Raw genomic sequence first — 16,011 nt, 5'->3', positions numbered from 1 at the left:
CTTTCAATTGGAATAATTTGTTATTGTGTGTTTACTATTGTCTTTCAGAAACGGTCAGCTCTCCTGAACTCCTTTATCCCTTAGATTTTCATCTCCATGCTACCTTACCTACAGTTCTATGAATTTGCTCTAGTGCTTTTTTGAATTCCATTGACCTTATTCTGCTGTTCTTACTCCTTCCTTTCCTTAGAACATGTAATCTATCATTTCAATATCACTTTCACGCAAATTGCCTTCAACCTTCAGATTCACAGCCAATTCCTTCCTGTTAGTCAGAATCAAGTCTACAATGGTTGTCTCTCTGGGTAATTCCTCCACATTCTAAAACAAAAAGTTGTTCCCAATACATTGCAAGAATTTATTCCAAATGTTGTTTTGCCATGACACTTTTCCAACAAATGTCTGGGTAGTTAAAATTCCCCCATTACTATCAAGTCTTGTGTTTTGTATATTATTTATTCTAAAAATGTCTCATGTCTCCTGATGATTTAGTGGTCTAACACGATGCCAACCCTGTCTTTTCCTGTTTTATTGTCATCCAAAGACTTTCAACTGCTCTGCCTTCCACCTCCTTCTGGACCTCAAAACAACTGTATATATTCTTGATAGACAATGCAACACCTCTTCCCTTTTTCCCTGCCTGTCCTTCCTGAACAAACTATGATCCCTTCTACATCATTAGATTTACTCATCAAGTCTCAATAATACCAATTAAGACAATTTAGCTTACATTCCAGTGCTTCCAGTTTTTTTCTTTTCATCTCCCTACTTCTTGCATTTGTAAAACAGACATCTCAGATGCTGAGAAGATTTCCCCATTGATTTCCTTCTTGTTGCTCCTATGACCCTACTGCAATTTTCCATCCCCCACTCCACCTCTCCCACACCACTCTCTCAAGGTTGCCTTTTTGTTATATCTTCCTGTGAGTTTTTTTCACTTGCCTCCTTGGAACCTAGTTTAAAGCCCTCCTCACTAAATTGGCAAGTCAGTGTCCAAAGATGCTCTTCCCCTTCTTGGTCAAATGAATCCCATCTCTTCCCAGAATAGCATCCTGTGGTCAAGGAAACCAAAGCCCTCCTGTTGACACAATATGCAGAGCAATGCATTCATCTTCAGGATGTGTTCCTCTGCCTGGCCCCTTACTGTTTATCCTCCCGGCTGAGGGTACTTGCTACAAAAGAATAGTTAACTACCTCCATTCATCTCAGTGGTTTTAGTTTTCACTTTATACCCTATGCACACTTTCAGCACTGGCATCTGTAGGATAAGCTTCTGGGTAGTGGCCTACTAGATTATTTCTCAAAGGCTGTCTTCTACTGCTTTCAAAGATTTGACCATGCTGAATGTCTAGAGATGCAACATATGGAATTTTTTTCTGTAATACATTAGGTTGTGACATTGCAATAAACATTGGTGGTTTTGGCAGCTGAGTAATAAATTAAAAATACCTACATGCCACAAGACTAGAAATAGTGATAGAAATGTCTACATCCCCAAATGGTGGATGGACACCACCGCATGTATTGCTGTGTATCTCTATTAAAATATTTTTGTATTATATCAGATTACAAATCTGAACTGTCATAATGACTACAGAGCTAATGAATATAGTGAATTTAACAAATGCATCTGTTGAAACTATATTAAAATATGATTTATTTAATCTTTCATAGTATCTTCACTAAAATAGCCACCAGTCAGTCAGTCTGTAGGCCCTTCCTCTGAGGACAAGTACAGGAAGAGAGAGAGAGGTGCTGAGGTACAGCAGAGAAAGGGAGCTCACACTAAGGTCCCAAATGTACCAATCTGTGAGTTTTTCAACAGGAACAAACTACTTTTATACTATATATAAAAATGCTAATAAACCACAGAGTGGGCATAACCAAACAGAAAAGGGGAATCTAAAATCCTTCGCTTGTCAGCATCTGTTACTAGAAGAATAGGAAATAAACAGGTTCCCAAAATGGGCAGGGTACCAAAGAAAAACAAATCTCCAAACAGCTGAAGGCCAGGAAGATGAACATAGTCAGCTGTTATGCCACAATACTTTAAAGTCTGTTGTCTCACTAAAATAAATAAATTTTAAAACATCAGCTCCCTCCATGTCTGCCTAAAAACTGTCTCCTAAAATGACTTGACTGTCACATGCTCAGTATGTTGCTAGGAAGACAAAAATGGTGGTAGAAAAAATATTTTTAATTGAGCTATTTTCTATGTGTTGATTTTAAATAGCTCCAGTACTTTTGAAAGGAACAAATGTCTGTTAACACAATTATACTCTGAGGCACACAATAATTTTCATTATTAGCCATTTAAAAAATCAGTTTGATTTAAAACTGGCTTCACTCTTTAAAATGAGAAAAATAAAGTGCTCTAAAATGGTTTAAAGAGTTCCATAGTTTTGTTTTTATATCAACTACATGTGATATAAAAAAATTCTTATGAAGAGCAAATTTCTGCACTTACCAATTACCTGTGGAAATTTGGTTAGGAGATAAAACGTGCCAGCTGTCCTAGCACCATCAGGTGCAAAGAAGAATGACTCATGCAAAAGAGGGGAGAGGAGACACATAATAGGGGATCATGCCTTTAGTACTCCTGAGACAAACAAGACAAATGATCATTAACTAGAGGTCTTGAAGACCATAATCTGAATTTGGACTTCAAAATTTTATGTTTATATTTATATAAATGTGTATATATCTACATATACACTTACACGTTAATGCATATACTAAAACTGAACTGGATACACAAGTTATAACAACTCTAGAGAAATTACTAATGTTATAAAAAATTCTGCCTGAGTCATGAACAGTTGGGTCATAGTGATTTTTTTTTCACTTCAATAAATAATTGAGTACAGATTAAGGGACAGATTCTGATTCACACTTAAGGCGCCTTTCACTGCCAGAGACAGTCTCTTTTGTCCATTCTATGTTATTGTTTCCCCGTGCCTTAGAATACTTAGAATTCCAAGTATTTTAATCAACTGAATATAGTCACTACCTTTCAGATGGGTGAAAACCTGCTAAGCAAATAGTCCCTAACACATCTATACCTTAGGCCCAAAAAATTACCATCCACCTACAGAAGGTAAAATTCAGTAACAAAGATACATACCCCTGTGCAAAGCAGTGTTAGTTAGTTACCTCTTTGCACTCTGTTCTTCAATATAGGCTCTTGGACACAGGGGAATATTAGGCTTCTTACCAGAGTGTTATGTCCTGGCACCCATCCTTAATATTGGCCATTGCTAGATGTATAGAAAATTGTGAGCTTCCTATTCACTCTTCCACCATTTTCTCTCCCCAAATGTTGGAAAGAAGAAACAGTACATCTTCACTATAAAGATCCTGGCTGCCCTCTATCAAAATGGTATGATGTGGAGGTGGGAGAGGGGAAAAGGGCATTTTTTGCCTAAAATGAAATGATGACGACACCTATAAGCAAGACCTAGAGTATGACACTTATGAGGAAAGCTCAACAAATACAACACCAACTACCTTCCAATTTAGTAGTGAATTTTCATGATAGCTTATATTTTATTGGTAACTCAGCTATTCTATTCCCACTTCATTCTTAAGCACCTTCCAAATTCTTGTATGAATACCATCCACTCCTGATGATTTTCTGCAATTTGAAATTATTGATCATGTGTTCCAGTACTTACTCTTTGAACATTTTGACCTGTGATAATGCCTGATCTTTGCAAAGTATAGCTCCGTCCCTCCTACTGTACTCTGGTTAAGACATGCAAAAAGTTATTTAACTTATTTACATTGTCCTTATCCTCTTTGATTGCTCCTATCATAAGCCCAGGCCCTCTACCATACCTCAGTTTCCCCTCCTGATTATATAAATCAGTCCCAAGTCGGACTTTACCTTCCTTAATCCCTTGTTTAGGGGTGCCTTTATTTATAAATAAATAACGAATTAAGTTTCCTCCTCACTAGAGTCTTATTCTTCTTCTCACCACTGTCAATAAATTGCTAGGAGTACTTCTTGCTTTCCAGTTGCTCTGTCCCCATCCATGAAGGGTTCAGTCTCTTGTTCTGCTATTCTTCCTTGGAGAGTATCGTAGTTACTTGCTCCCTCTCCAGTGTCTCTCCCTCTTTGCCAGAACACACTTCATTTTCCTACTCTCTTCCCAAGAGCCAGACTCAAACCATAAGCCTCAGGAGCTCCCCACAGTCTCCCTTTCCTAGGGACTCTGACAGTTCTCTTAGATGTGACAGTAAGAGCCCTAACCATTATTCAGGGCTTGTCCCCACAGAAACCTACTCCACCTCCTGTGGGTTCTTCCAGCCTGCAAGAGCTGCAGGGCTTCTCTAGAGAGAGTTTTCCCCTCCCTTGGGCAACTTCCTCTTTATACTGTTCTCCCAATCTCCTCCTAGCTCAGCTGTTCCATTTCTAATTGGCTAAAGGATAGCCCGTTGGAGCACCTCATTGCTCCCAGGTACTCCCCACAAGGTCATCATGGGCCAGTTAGGCCCTGATACTTAGCGAAGGGCCACTGGCCCATTGAAGCTCCTTTTATTCTTTGATTGCCTTGCAAACCAACTGAGACTCTTGCAGGCTTCCTCCTTCTAATTAACTTAAATAATATCTTGTTTGTTTGATTTTGTATTTCTGACTAGTTGCTTTTTAAGTCCCCTCTTAACTCTGCAAATTCCCATTGTTGTTGGGGGTTTATACTTTTTTTGTGAGCTGTGCACATCTTTCCCTGCTGAATCAAAGGAACTTATGTAAATACATCCGATTTGACTTCAGAACCAAAACCACCCGCAAAGATTTCTGACTGGAAGCCTGTTTTGGGCTATAATTACAATTGCAACAAGAACATACAGCTTGTCAAAGAGCAGCCACTGGAAGCTGGCTAATGGTCACCAGAGACACTCAAATTACTCCAAAGACAGGGCTCTTTCCCTGTGCGGATTAGAGGGTAAAGAATAAAAGGCAGATTAGAGGCAGCAAAAAAATTAGTAAGACTTGATCATGGGAGCTCCAGCAGAATGAAGTTCATCCTCTGCAAGCACCGGTCAGTATTTTTGACACAAGGGACCTCAGACTCTCTAAACTATGTTTGGAGGACTTCGGCAAATATTCCAGGCCAGAGACCAGATCCCAAAGCAAAAGAGGTGACCCCCTTTCTCAAGGGATACAGATTATTTGACCCTGTCATCCTCAGAAGCACTGGATTCTTTGCCCTACCTGGGCAAAGTGAGGGGGCTTGCATAATGGTAATAAGGTAATAATTGGAGATATACCAATCTCCTAGAACTGGAAGGGACCTCGAAAGGTCATCGAGTCCAGCCCCCTGCCTTCACTAGCAGGACCAATTTTTGCCCCAGATCCCTAAGTGGCCTCCTCAAGGATTGAACTCACAACCCTGGGTTTAGCAGGCCAATGCTCAAACCACTGAGGGTAAGATCCAATCCCACAGAAAAAGAGACGTAACTACTTCCAGAAAGCACTCCACCTTCAACTACATGCATCCTCTCATATCTTTGTTTATCCATCCTTTGTTACAGTTTTATATTTTCAGTTTCTTTCTGTTACTTTTTAAATAAAGCTGTTCAGGATAGACTATCTTCAGTATTTTAGTGAGCCCTTAGATTGCAAACACTATTCTCTTACCATAAGTAGGTTACCATAGGTTTCCATGATAAAGTTTCCTAGGGAAATAAAACCTGCAAACAGAATGTGAAAATTTTTCTCCCATATGGACGTACTGTGTGTTAGTCCATATGGAAGTGTGTTTATCTGCCTGAAGAACCCTCACAAGATTCTAACCATGGTTTCCAGCGTAAAGCTGGAGGACTGCTGCCCAGAAGGTGGCACCCTTCCCAGAAACAAGCAAATGTGAAGTCTGTGAGAGGCACTGCATTATGTTCTACCTGCCACCGTTTGTTCTTTTCAACAGATATTACTTGAGGGATTTACACTTTTTAAAATATTTTTTATGTTTGCTTAGATAAATTCCTGATCCTCTTAATGTATTTTAGATATTTAAATTTATGACATTAGATTTAACTTTGGATATACATTTATATATACACATTTACTTGGAATTTCCAAAAGCATTTAATCAAACTAAGAGTTCACAGGGTAAAAGGTAAAACTATGGCTCAAAAAATGGTTAAGAGATTAAAAATAGCAGCAATAAAGTGATCCGTATTCAACACAGAACACACTTCAAATGATTTGAAAGGGAGTGAACTGCATGGTGGCAAAGTCTGTAGATGATGCAAAATCTTTGAAGTCTAAAGAGGACTATGAGGAACTTAAGAATGACCTAACAAAGCTAGGCTATTGAGCAACATGATAGCTGGCTACATACCGTAGATAAATGCACAATAATGCTTACTGCAAGAAATAATTTGGATTACTCATACACACTGATGGTTTCTAAATAAACTAACTTCCCAAGGAAAAAAACTAGACTTCTTTGTGGACACTTCAATAAAAGTATCTGCTCAAAAGAGCAGTAAGAATTTAAAATGCAAACAAGATATTAGCATATATTAAGAAAAAGATAAGAGAATAAAACTGAAATTATTATGCTTTACATAAAAACTGGTGGATTCCCTCACCTTGAATAGAGTGCTCACTTTTGAATTCTGTGTTCAGTTTTGGTGACCCCATCTGAAAAAGGATACAGCAAATAGAAAAGGCCCAGAGAAGGATAATAAAATATATTAAAGGCTTAGAAAGATTTCAACATGAGAAGAAATGTGATTAGGACTATTTAGTTTAAAGAGAACAGGAATGACTGGTAAAATTTTAGAATTATATAAAATAATAAAAGCTAGCAAGGTGGTCAATCAGGTGATGATACAAGACCAAGAGAATATCCTTTGAAATTAAGGCAAACTTAAAACTGATAAAAGCACATGATTTTCTAACCCAAAACATTATTATCCTCTGGAATCCATTGACACTATTTGAAGCAAATAGGTTAGTAGGATTAAAAAAATATTAGAGATGTATATGGATGAAAATATCCACAGTTCTTCTAGGTAGGATAAAAATTAATACAATCAAGTTCATAACCACGAACAATTCAGATAAGTAACCCTAAACTACCTGGGATTAAGAAGAAACTTCCATAATAAGCATATTACAAAATAATTTTCCATTATGGGGGATTTATAGATCCTTTAAAGAATTTGGTATTGGCTCTTGCTGGAGACAAAACACCAAAATATGTGAACCATTGGCCTGACACAGTATGCATCTCCTTTTTTCCTATAGCATATTCAAATTTACATTGTTACACATTAAGACAGGCTATTCAAGCACACCTCCTCTTTGCTCCAAGCTAAAAATACATTATTTCAATTTTTCTTTCATGTTTGAGATAGTCGTTTAGCTTCTTTCTGCCATTTTGTTTGATCAAGAGCTATTTAAGTAATACCCAAAATATTGTGTCTTAAACAGCACATTTCAGTGAACATGAAAAATCATGGTATTTCTGCAACTGAGTTAATATTTCTTCTTCAGAAAATCTGGCCGATTAGTTGTCTCTTGCTTTTAAGTGCATTTGGGCATTGGAATCCAGACTAATGCCACACATTCCCTTCACATTTGCTCTTTGAAATGTAAGGACACTATGAAAAGCCAGAGAGCTAACCCAGTTTTTCCCCGGTCATGTGGGGAGGACTATTAAATTGATCCTACAGAGTCATTACAACTAACAACTTACACATCCTGGGTTTCTTGTAAGGTGAACAATAACAGATCAATGTGAGTAATAACTTTACATTAAAAATGACAAAACATTGTCTTGTATGTAGTTTGTCATTTTTAAATAAAAAACTACTAATACAAAGTGAGAGATTTTGGTCTAAAAGCAAATCCGTTTCAAGGTCCTAAGCTCAAGGAAAATCAATATAGTGGGCAAGGGCACATGTGTGTGAGGTTTCAGTAAGGAACCTGAGTCACTGCTCTACAATTTAGGGCTATATACACCCTATAGCCCAATCCTTAGAAGGAACTGAAATTCAGTGGATCTCTGCTTGAGGGGGCACAAAAAGAGGAGTCCACACCATCATTCCCTCCGTGCAGGTGCATAGAGGGGTGCAAGATTCTTAGGTGGAGCAGAATGGTGAGGAAGGGAAGATGGGCAGAGCAGGCATCAGATCCCCAGGAAATCCACAGGACATGTGGGGGTAAGTTAATACTGTGATATTGTCTGAAATCTTGTACACAATGCATTTTCATCTTGTTGAAAACTTAATTTTAGGACAAAATGACTTTTTCATTAAACCTGATGATGCTAAAGGGTTAGAACAAACTGTTAATCATCACAATTCTCAGTTTTCATATGTCTCACAAGATTATGTCAGTAGCTGCCACTTTGCCAACTTTGAATCCTGACCCAGATCTGACCTAAAAAGAAATAAATGTTACTGATATAACAAAATATAATGAGGTAATCATCCAAAATCTGGATCATTAAAAGAAGCAGTATCTGCAATAAATACATTTTAAAAGTTGGGCTCAATTTTACAACTACACAAAGTGCAAAATTCTGATTTGGAAATCAAAATAGATTATTAGAGTACTGCAATGGCTGGTTTGGGTAAGGAAAACAAAGTAAAGAACGAAGATCATCCCCATCCCAAGGTTACCAGAACTCACTCATAGTATTGGCTGGGAGGAATTCATGTGGAAATGGTTACTGGAATCCAAATCTATAATTATCCTGCTACTGTTAAGAGAATTACGGAGGACCAGAAATCTCTATTTACAGTTTTGCTTGCCTGCACCTCAGTTTGTAACAGAAAATGAACTGAGAATGACAAGACGTGTTGGAGATATAATTTAAAATGACTTCTGTGAGATTCCTTCCTAATTAGTCACCATACCTGGTGAAAAGACAGACCTTTTATTGATAGCACAAAGTGTCTATATTTTGGGTTTTTATTATGCTTTTACTGGTCTCAGCAAAGGTGTAACTTATCAGGGGATTTATTTATATGTTGACTACCCTGAGGATGCAGTTTTGGAAGCATCACAGCAAGCAATGACATGGAAACTTAACAGGTAAATGCTGATGTGGCAAATTAATGAAGGAACTAGCATGCATAAAATAGACTAGTCAAATAGTCTATTCCCCAGGGAACTTTTGTAACTTGTTACTGATAAAAAAAAAGATGAGTTCTTATATTTGAATACTGTTACCATATTCTAAATTTTGGTTCTGAATATTCAAAATGTAAAGAGAGGTTACTTACAAGTAACTGTTCTTATAGACTCACAATTGTGGGATATGGTAAACTGCAAACTATCTTGAAAAGCCATGTCTCTTTTGGGGGTGCATAAGACATCATGTGCATCGGCAACATCATCGCCTATTAAAGAGAGTGCATCTCCTTTCCCCAAACAGCCTCAGTTTTTCTCCCTAACTGCAGAGTTCCAAGGCTACATAGAACTCTGAGGTAAAGCAGAAGGTGGGCAGGCAACGTGAATGCACAGAGGTGACTCTCAATGAATAGAAGTTACTGGTAAGTAATCTCTGGGAGATCAGCAACAAATTACCTACTGGTCTTTTACAGGTAAAAAGAGCACTCTCTAAGTTATGAAGAAGAGTTTTTTCTGGATAGGAATAAGGGCTGAGGAAGAATACAGGCAAGGAAATACATTGAGACGTGGAAACGGAAGACTTCTTTAGGCGTAATGCTGGGATAGAGCCTCATGGTGGCTTTGTTTTCGTTGTTCACAGTAGAAGGTGCCATTGCAGAAGGAGTGCTCATGCTCCCTTTAAACTGTGCGGCCTGACAGCCGCCCAGAAAGCTATCAAGTGATGCACACTTCAGGTGTCCCTCTGCGCACTACCATGCTGCTCCTGCCTTCTTCCTTGGAGCTGCTCCTGGGAGCCTCCTGCTTGTTATGCAGAGCAGGGGAAAGGGGCGAAATCACTGATGTCAGTGTGTCCCACTCCTCCCACCCCTGTACCGCATCTCCGCAGAGCTGGGGGGGGGAGGGGGCACGACAGGGCTCAGGAGTGGGACGAGGGAGCGTGCTTGTGGCTGCTGCTTCGAGTGCTGATCTACTTTAAAGGGCAAAGTACAGCAGCAAATCATAGGGCTGAAAAGAAACAGTAACGCTCAGGATTTTAGTGAGGTTCCACCATTTGGGCTGCATTTTGCCATCATCTGAAATTCTGTACTTAAATTAAAAACAATCCCGGAGTTTCTATCTTTTTCCATTGTGAATATAGAGTCATAACATTGTAAACTGATGTGTAAACACTAGAATGACAGTAACCTCCACAGAGCTGCCTGTGGTGGAGAGAGAGAGCTGGGTCCTCTGTAGAAGAAGAATTTAAAAAGGGCCCCTTTCAGTGAGTATCATAGAATCATAGAATGATCATCTAGTCTGACCTCCTATCAGATGCAGGCCACCACCTGCCCCATGCAGGCCTCCACCCCAGATCCCAGCACTCATGCCAAAGTGACCCCGCCCCAGGGCCATTGCCAATTCCCCCCGGGGGAAAACCCTACAGGGCCCTTCCCAAAATTCTGCCTCGAAAATTCCTGGGCATGCAAGACATGGACCACAAACAACATAGCATGCAGGCAATCAACCAGCGTTAACCTACCATACCATCCTCATCCCATATACCAATTCATTCATCATCCATATACCTCTTTCTTATATCATAATCTTCTCTCCTTCAACTTGTTCCATTGCCTTTCCCTGTTCCTATTTCCTTCGGTACACTGTTTGTTGGATGATTGTCTCCTGAATTTCCTGCTTCTTTTATACTTTATTTCTCCCGCTGAATCTCTGACTGACAGTTTATATCGTTCCATTATTCCTTTCCCTGGTATTTATCCTCTTATCCTCTCTATCCTCTATCTCTTATTCCTTCCTCTTCATATTCTTCTCCTCCTTCTCATATCATCTCTTCTTCTCTCTTCTTTCCTCTTCATACTTCCCTTCTCTTCTTTCCTACCTTTCTTCCCTTTCTTCTTTCCCTTCTTTCTAGTTTCCCTTCTCTTCTTCTTTCCAACCCTTCTCCAACTCTGCACATACAAACAGAACACTCAATCCAAAATACTCACATATAGCCTTATATATACCCACCTATATAATACTACTAGCCTACTCTTACCTCTACCCAGGCATGACTACTAGCACCTTCACTTTTTCAACGCCTTTTCATCTTAGGTCTCATGTAGTCCTCCTAGTCTTCTCCTACTCCTCCTCCTCCTCTCCCACTTCCTTCTCACCAACTTCTAACTTCCTTCCACTTCTAAGTTCCCATAATAACCCACTATGCATACACTTATCTTACTTAAATCTTTATGTTCATACATCCTTACTAAGTCTCCCTAAATCTCCTGGAGAATAATCGATCCTCTTCCGATCCATCCCCCCAATCAACTTGGTCCTCAACAGGTGTCCCAATGCCCCACTCCCCACCCCAGGTCAGCAATAAATAGTCAGAATAAAAAGATTGAAAAAAAACGGACCCAAAAACGAGAACTCCTAACTCCTCCCCTAACCTCTCCCCCCTTCAATCCCCCCTCAACACTCTCTCTTCCCCTCCTCTCCTCTCTCCTTCTATCCCTTTTTTTTTTTTCATTGATCCCCATTTTTTTTCCTTTTATCAGTAGTTCTTCATTTCGCGATCCCTCTGAAACCCATATGAAATCCAGATAATGAGATTCCACCAAAAAATTTCCCTAAAAATCTGTTAGTCTTCAAGTTAGTTTGGCAAGAATTGGTTTGGTTGGCATGTGATCTACCTCTATCCCAGTTGCCATATCCATCTCATCCATGCCCCATCTCTTTTTAAGATTTTCTCTTTTCTTTTTTTTCCATGACTTGTAGACTACAGATGCTATAATTAACAGGCTACTTTTTTTCCCTTTCTTTTTTTTTTTTTCCTCTTGAAAAATTAGCTCACATAATTCAATCTTGAATTTTTTTTATTTATTATTAATTTAGATTTATTATTATATAATATCCTAGCAAATTCCAAATATATTCTAGGATGAAGATTAATGGAAGATTATTTTCCCCCGATTTAAGCTGTTCAGTTTTTTCTTCCAGATACTACGCTCATATACTACAATGTCTACCCCCCATCTTTTCATCCTCTATATCCCATTTCCCTTCCCCTCCCTCATTTCATCCAAGAATTCGAAATATAAATAAATTAGAGATATTTGTGCCATTCCAAGATTATTCCCTCTCTCTCTCTCCATTTTAAGTTTTAAGCTTCTTCTCTCTCTTTTTTCTTTTCTTCTTTTATAAAAAAAAAAAAAAATTATTTTTTTTAATTTTTTCTCTCCATCTCCATCCATCTCCACTGCTCAGCTTCTCTCACCTTCCCCACCCACCCTCCTCTGAAAGACAGGTTTTTGCTGATCCTCCCATTTTCATTTCCCACTCTGCTTTCTGCTTTGCTTTTTCTTCCTCCCCTCTAAGACGCTATGCAGCGCTTGCTAAACTAAAACTGCTACCTGAGCTTTTCCCCTTCCCCTTATATATACCTACACAACTCCCCAAACTCAACAACAAGTAACCCCCCCCGGCATCTGCCCCCTTAGATCTATATATGTTAGCCCCCCCCCTTCCTCCTAACTAGTCGCCTTTTTAATTTAGTAAGCCCTTTTTTTGAAATCATACTAGTCTCAGATGCACTATTGATTATCCTCCCATTTATTTGGAAACGAATTAGCTCATGATCACTCGAGCCAAGGTTGTCCCCTACAACAATGTCCTCAACAAGGTCCTCGTTACTGTGGTCTGGGAGATATATTCTCCCACCCTGAACCCATGTTGCCTGGGACTGGGGCAATGGCCTGACCTCTCTATCGGCGTGCAGCTCCATGTCAGAGTTGTCAGCCAGGACTCCACACTCTGGGCATAGGAATACTTCAAGTTTTAGTCCCATGACTATAACTCAGAATGGGAAGAAGCCGCTCCACTTCTCCCAGAACTCAAGGGGATGATGAATATACACACTTCTTCCTCAATATCTTCCTGGTGTGCCCGTGTATACACACTGGGGCTTCAAGGAAAAGCACCATATAGCATGAGAGTTAGCAGTATTGATTACCTGAAGGATGCCCCAGGGCCACTACAGTCCATTAGGGAGTCCTCCCAGGCTGTGAACGTACTTAAAGGGGCAACACATGTCTGTCTCTCTCTCACACACACACACACACACTCTCACCCACCTCCTAACACCTACTTGTATTACTGTTGTGGTTGTTACTTCTTGACACTTCCTGCAATGCACATATATTTCTGTAATTTAATTCTTTCAAAGTGCTGTTTGAGTTTTTTGACTGGTCTATGCATTTCATAATTTTTATTTCTCTGTTGCACTTAAATTGAATTCTTTGAGTAGTGAGTTCTAAAATGCCTAACCTGTTCTGGCTGAAGTAATTAGCCCTATAGTAACTTTTAAATATATATATTAAATCTAGGTTTTTTGTTTCCACTGGTGGTGCACATCCACACGTTACTGCAATAATTTGGTGTACGTAACAAAATTCATTCTGCACATGGATTGAAAAAAATTAGAGAGAACATTGATTATGCTCATGCTCAGGTCAGTGCTGGAGCTGGCCTCCAGTGGGGGTTTCACAGAGTCCCATATGTAGAGTCACACAAGGAGCTGAAGAGGGCCCTGAATATGGTCCATCCACAGTGTCTGGCTTTGAGGCAAAGGGAGTGCACTGGGATCTTGAGGTCGAGTCAGAAATCCTCCAGACTCATCTCTAAAGGTAACCCAGGGAGGTTCCAGATCAAGACCAGAGAAATCAAAACAGGCATGGAGTCAAGCAGTGAAAAAGCAGGTGGTGGGGTGGCTAATAGCCCTGACAGTGAACTCACTCAGGCATGGAGAGAGAGAAGGTATTAGAGAGATCCAAACTGGTGAGAAATCCAGGTTAATGAGTGCTGACATACACCTCTGGAAGAGCTTGGAAAAGAGATGACAGCAGAGCTATTTGAGAGTTAGAAGCCCTCATGGTCAAAGTGTAGAAAGGAGGAAAGGCGTGGTGCTTCTTCTTCTTATGTCCTGCTTGTGAGATTTGCTTCCTCTTCTCTCTTTGACCCTGATAAGTATCTGCATGGACCTTTGGTGACAAGACAGATGTGTTAGCACCAGAGGATAGGTCCAGAGTTGGTGCCAAGAGTAATGGTGCTAAATGAGTAGGAGCAAGCACTGAGGTGGGTCAATGTCATCACCAAGGCTACTAAGGCCTTAACAGGCCTTAACAGGCAATGCCAGTTTAGTCTTTACTGCTGCTTTTGATTTAGCTAGTGCCAGTGATGCTAAATCAGATTTGCTTCCAGAATAACATCATTTATCTTATTCTGTTGGACTATGCTGTATTACACAAACTGGGCTGGAGTTTACATTATATATTTTTCTGGTATTAGTATTCTGTGTTAATAGTATTAAGAGTAAGAATGACATCGTGATGAATAACAATCCCTTCAGTAAACTGAAGTTTGTTGACCACAAGTTAGTCTTTCTCTCAAAGAAATATTTGTCAGAAGTTTTCATAATACCTTAAAAGAAAAAGCACTAATTTTAGAAAGCAAGGGATTAAATACTTTTATTACACAGCACTCACAATTTTACATAGTAGTGTTATATTAATTCTTGTGCTATTTGTTAATCACAGTGTATTCAGTGGCATACATGACCCAAAAATTAGAGATAGAACCAGTCCTAATAAGTTTGCAGTCCAACAAGATATAAACAAGCTACCCACAGGAGGGAGCTAATTTAGATTATTATTATTTTTTTTTTTACACAATATCGGGGTGGAGATGGCATTTGTATTGTAAGTATTCAAAATTAATTAAAATTATTTTAGAAAATAGTGAAATACTGTTACCATAGTTCTCCATATAAAGTTAATGCTCTGTTCACTGAACTAATGGAACAAGGGATCCATTTCAAGGTAGCTCACTTGCATGTCCTCCAATGTAAAGTTTTAACTAGAGTAGTGGTGCACAAACTTTTCCGGACGCTCCATCCCCCCCTACCAGTAATGAAATCTGTCTGCACCCTCCCTCCATTACTGCACAGTTGGCTCAACAGAGGAGCTTGGACTGAAGGCAGAGCTGAAAACAAAACTTGGGATGGGGGCGGAGAGGGAATGAGGACAGGGCTGACCTGGGAGTGGAGCAGAAAGCGGAGCCGGGGACCATGGCTGGGGAGCGGAGCCACAGTCTGAGCTGGTGCCCGGAGGAAGAACTAGAGATTGGGGGTCTGAGAGCAGAGCCAGAGGCCGGAGAGTGGAGCTGGGTGTGAGCGGCTCTCCCTCCCTTCCCCCCCATCCGGGCTGACCTAGGCCCTGCCGTCCCCCCTCCCCCAAAGTTTCTCTGTGCCCCCCGGGGGGGGGGGCAGACCCCACAGTTTGGGGACCACTTAACTAGAGAAACAAGGAGAGTGAAGTAATATCTTTTATTGGACCATCTGTTGGTGAGAAAGACAAGCTTTTGGGCCACACAAAACTCTTCTTCAGGTCTGGGAAAGGAACTCCCAGCAGCAAAATGCAAAGTGGATCAGATTGTTTAGCATAAGCAGTTAGTGCATATTGAAAGGGACCAGCCGGTCCAATAAAAGTTATTACATCACCCATCTTGTCTCTCTAATATCCTGGGACCAACATGGCTACAACACCACTGCATACAAGTTTTAACTAGTCATTTAATAGATATGTCAGCCGCTACATGGGAAGAAAATGAACAGACACAATAAGTGCCTGATGAGGGAATATCCACAGTAACTTGATGGGCTAACTTTACAAATAGAGAGCATATGCTTATTTAATATCCGTGTTATACGATAACTAACATTCCACAGTTATTGTGGATACTCCCTCATCAGGTACTTTATGATGCTTCTGTTCATTTGTGCAGTAAAACAATTAAAACATTTTAAAAACCTTTTAAATCTGCTGCTATTTAACAATTACAAGCATATCTGACTATGGTCCCAATTCAGCAAAAAAAACCCCAAA

The 16,011-nt window shown here is 39.8% G+C and overlaps 1 protein-coding gene across 10 annotated transcripts in view; it reads right to left on the bottom strand.

The window, feature by feature from the left end:
- Positions 1 to 16,011, bottom strand: part of HIPK3 (homeodomain interacting protein kinase 3) — a 139,716-nt gene that overhangs the window by 33,501 nt on the left and 90,204 nt on the right. Inside the window, exon 1 of one of the 10 annotated variants that reach the window (XM_039535723.1) lies at positions 6,598 to 6,655. The exons of the other annotated variants lie outside the window; for them this stretch is intronic. The gene's annotated coding sequence lies outside the window, so the exon portion shown is untranslated. Of the gene's footprint in view, positions 1 to 6,597; positions 6,656 to 16,011 lie in introns of those variants that run through there. 10 annotated transcript variants of the gene reach the window in all.

Source organism: Mauremys reevesii, linkage group 4, assembly GCF_016161935.1.
Source record: "Mauremys reevesii isolate NIE-2019 linkage group 4, ASM1616193v1, whole genome shotgun sequence".
Lineage (NCBI taxonomy): Eukaryota > Metazoa > Chordata > Testudines > Geoemydidae > Mauremys > Mauremys reevesii.
This window is presented reverse-complemented; position numbering and strand designations above follow the sequence as displayed.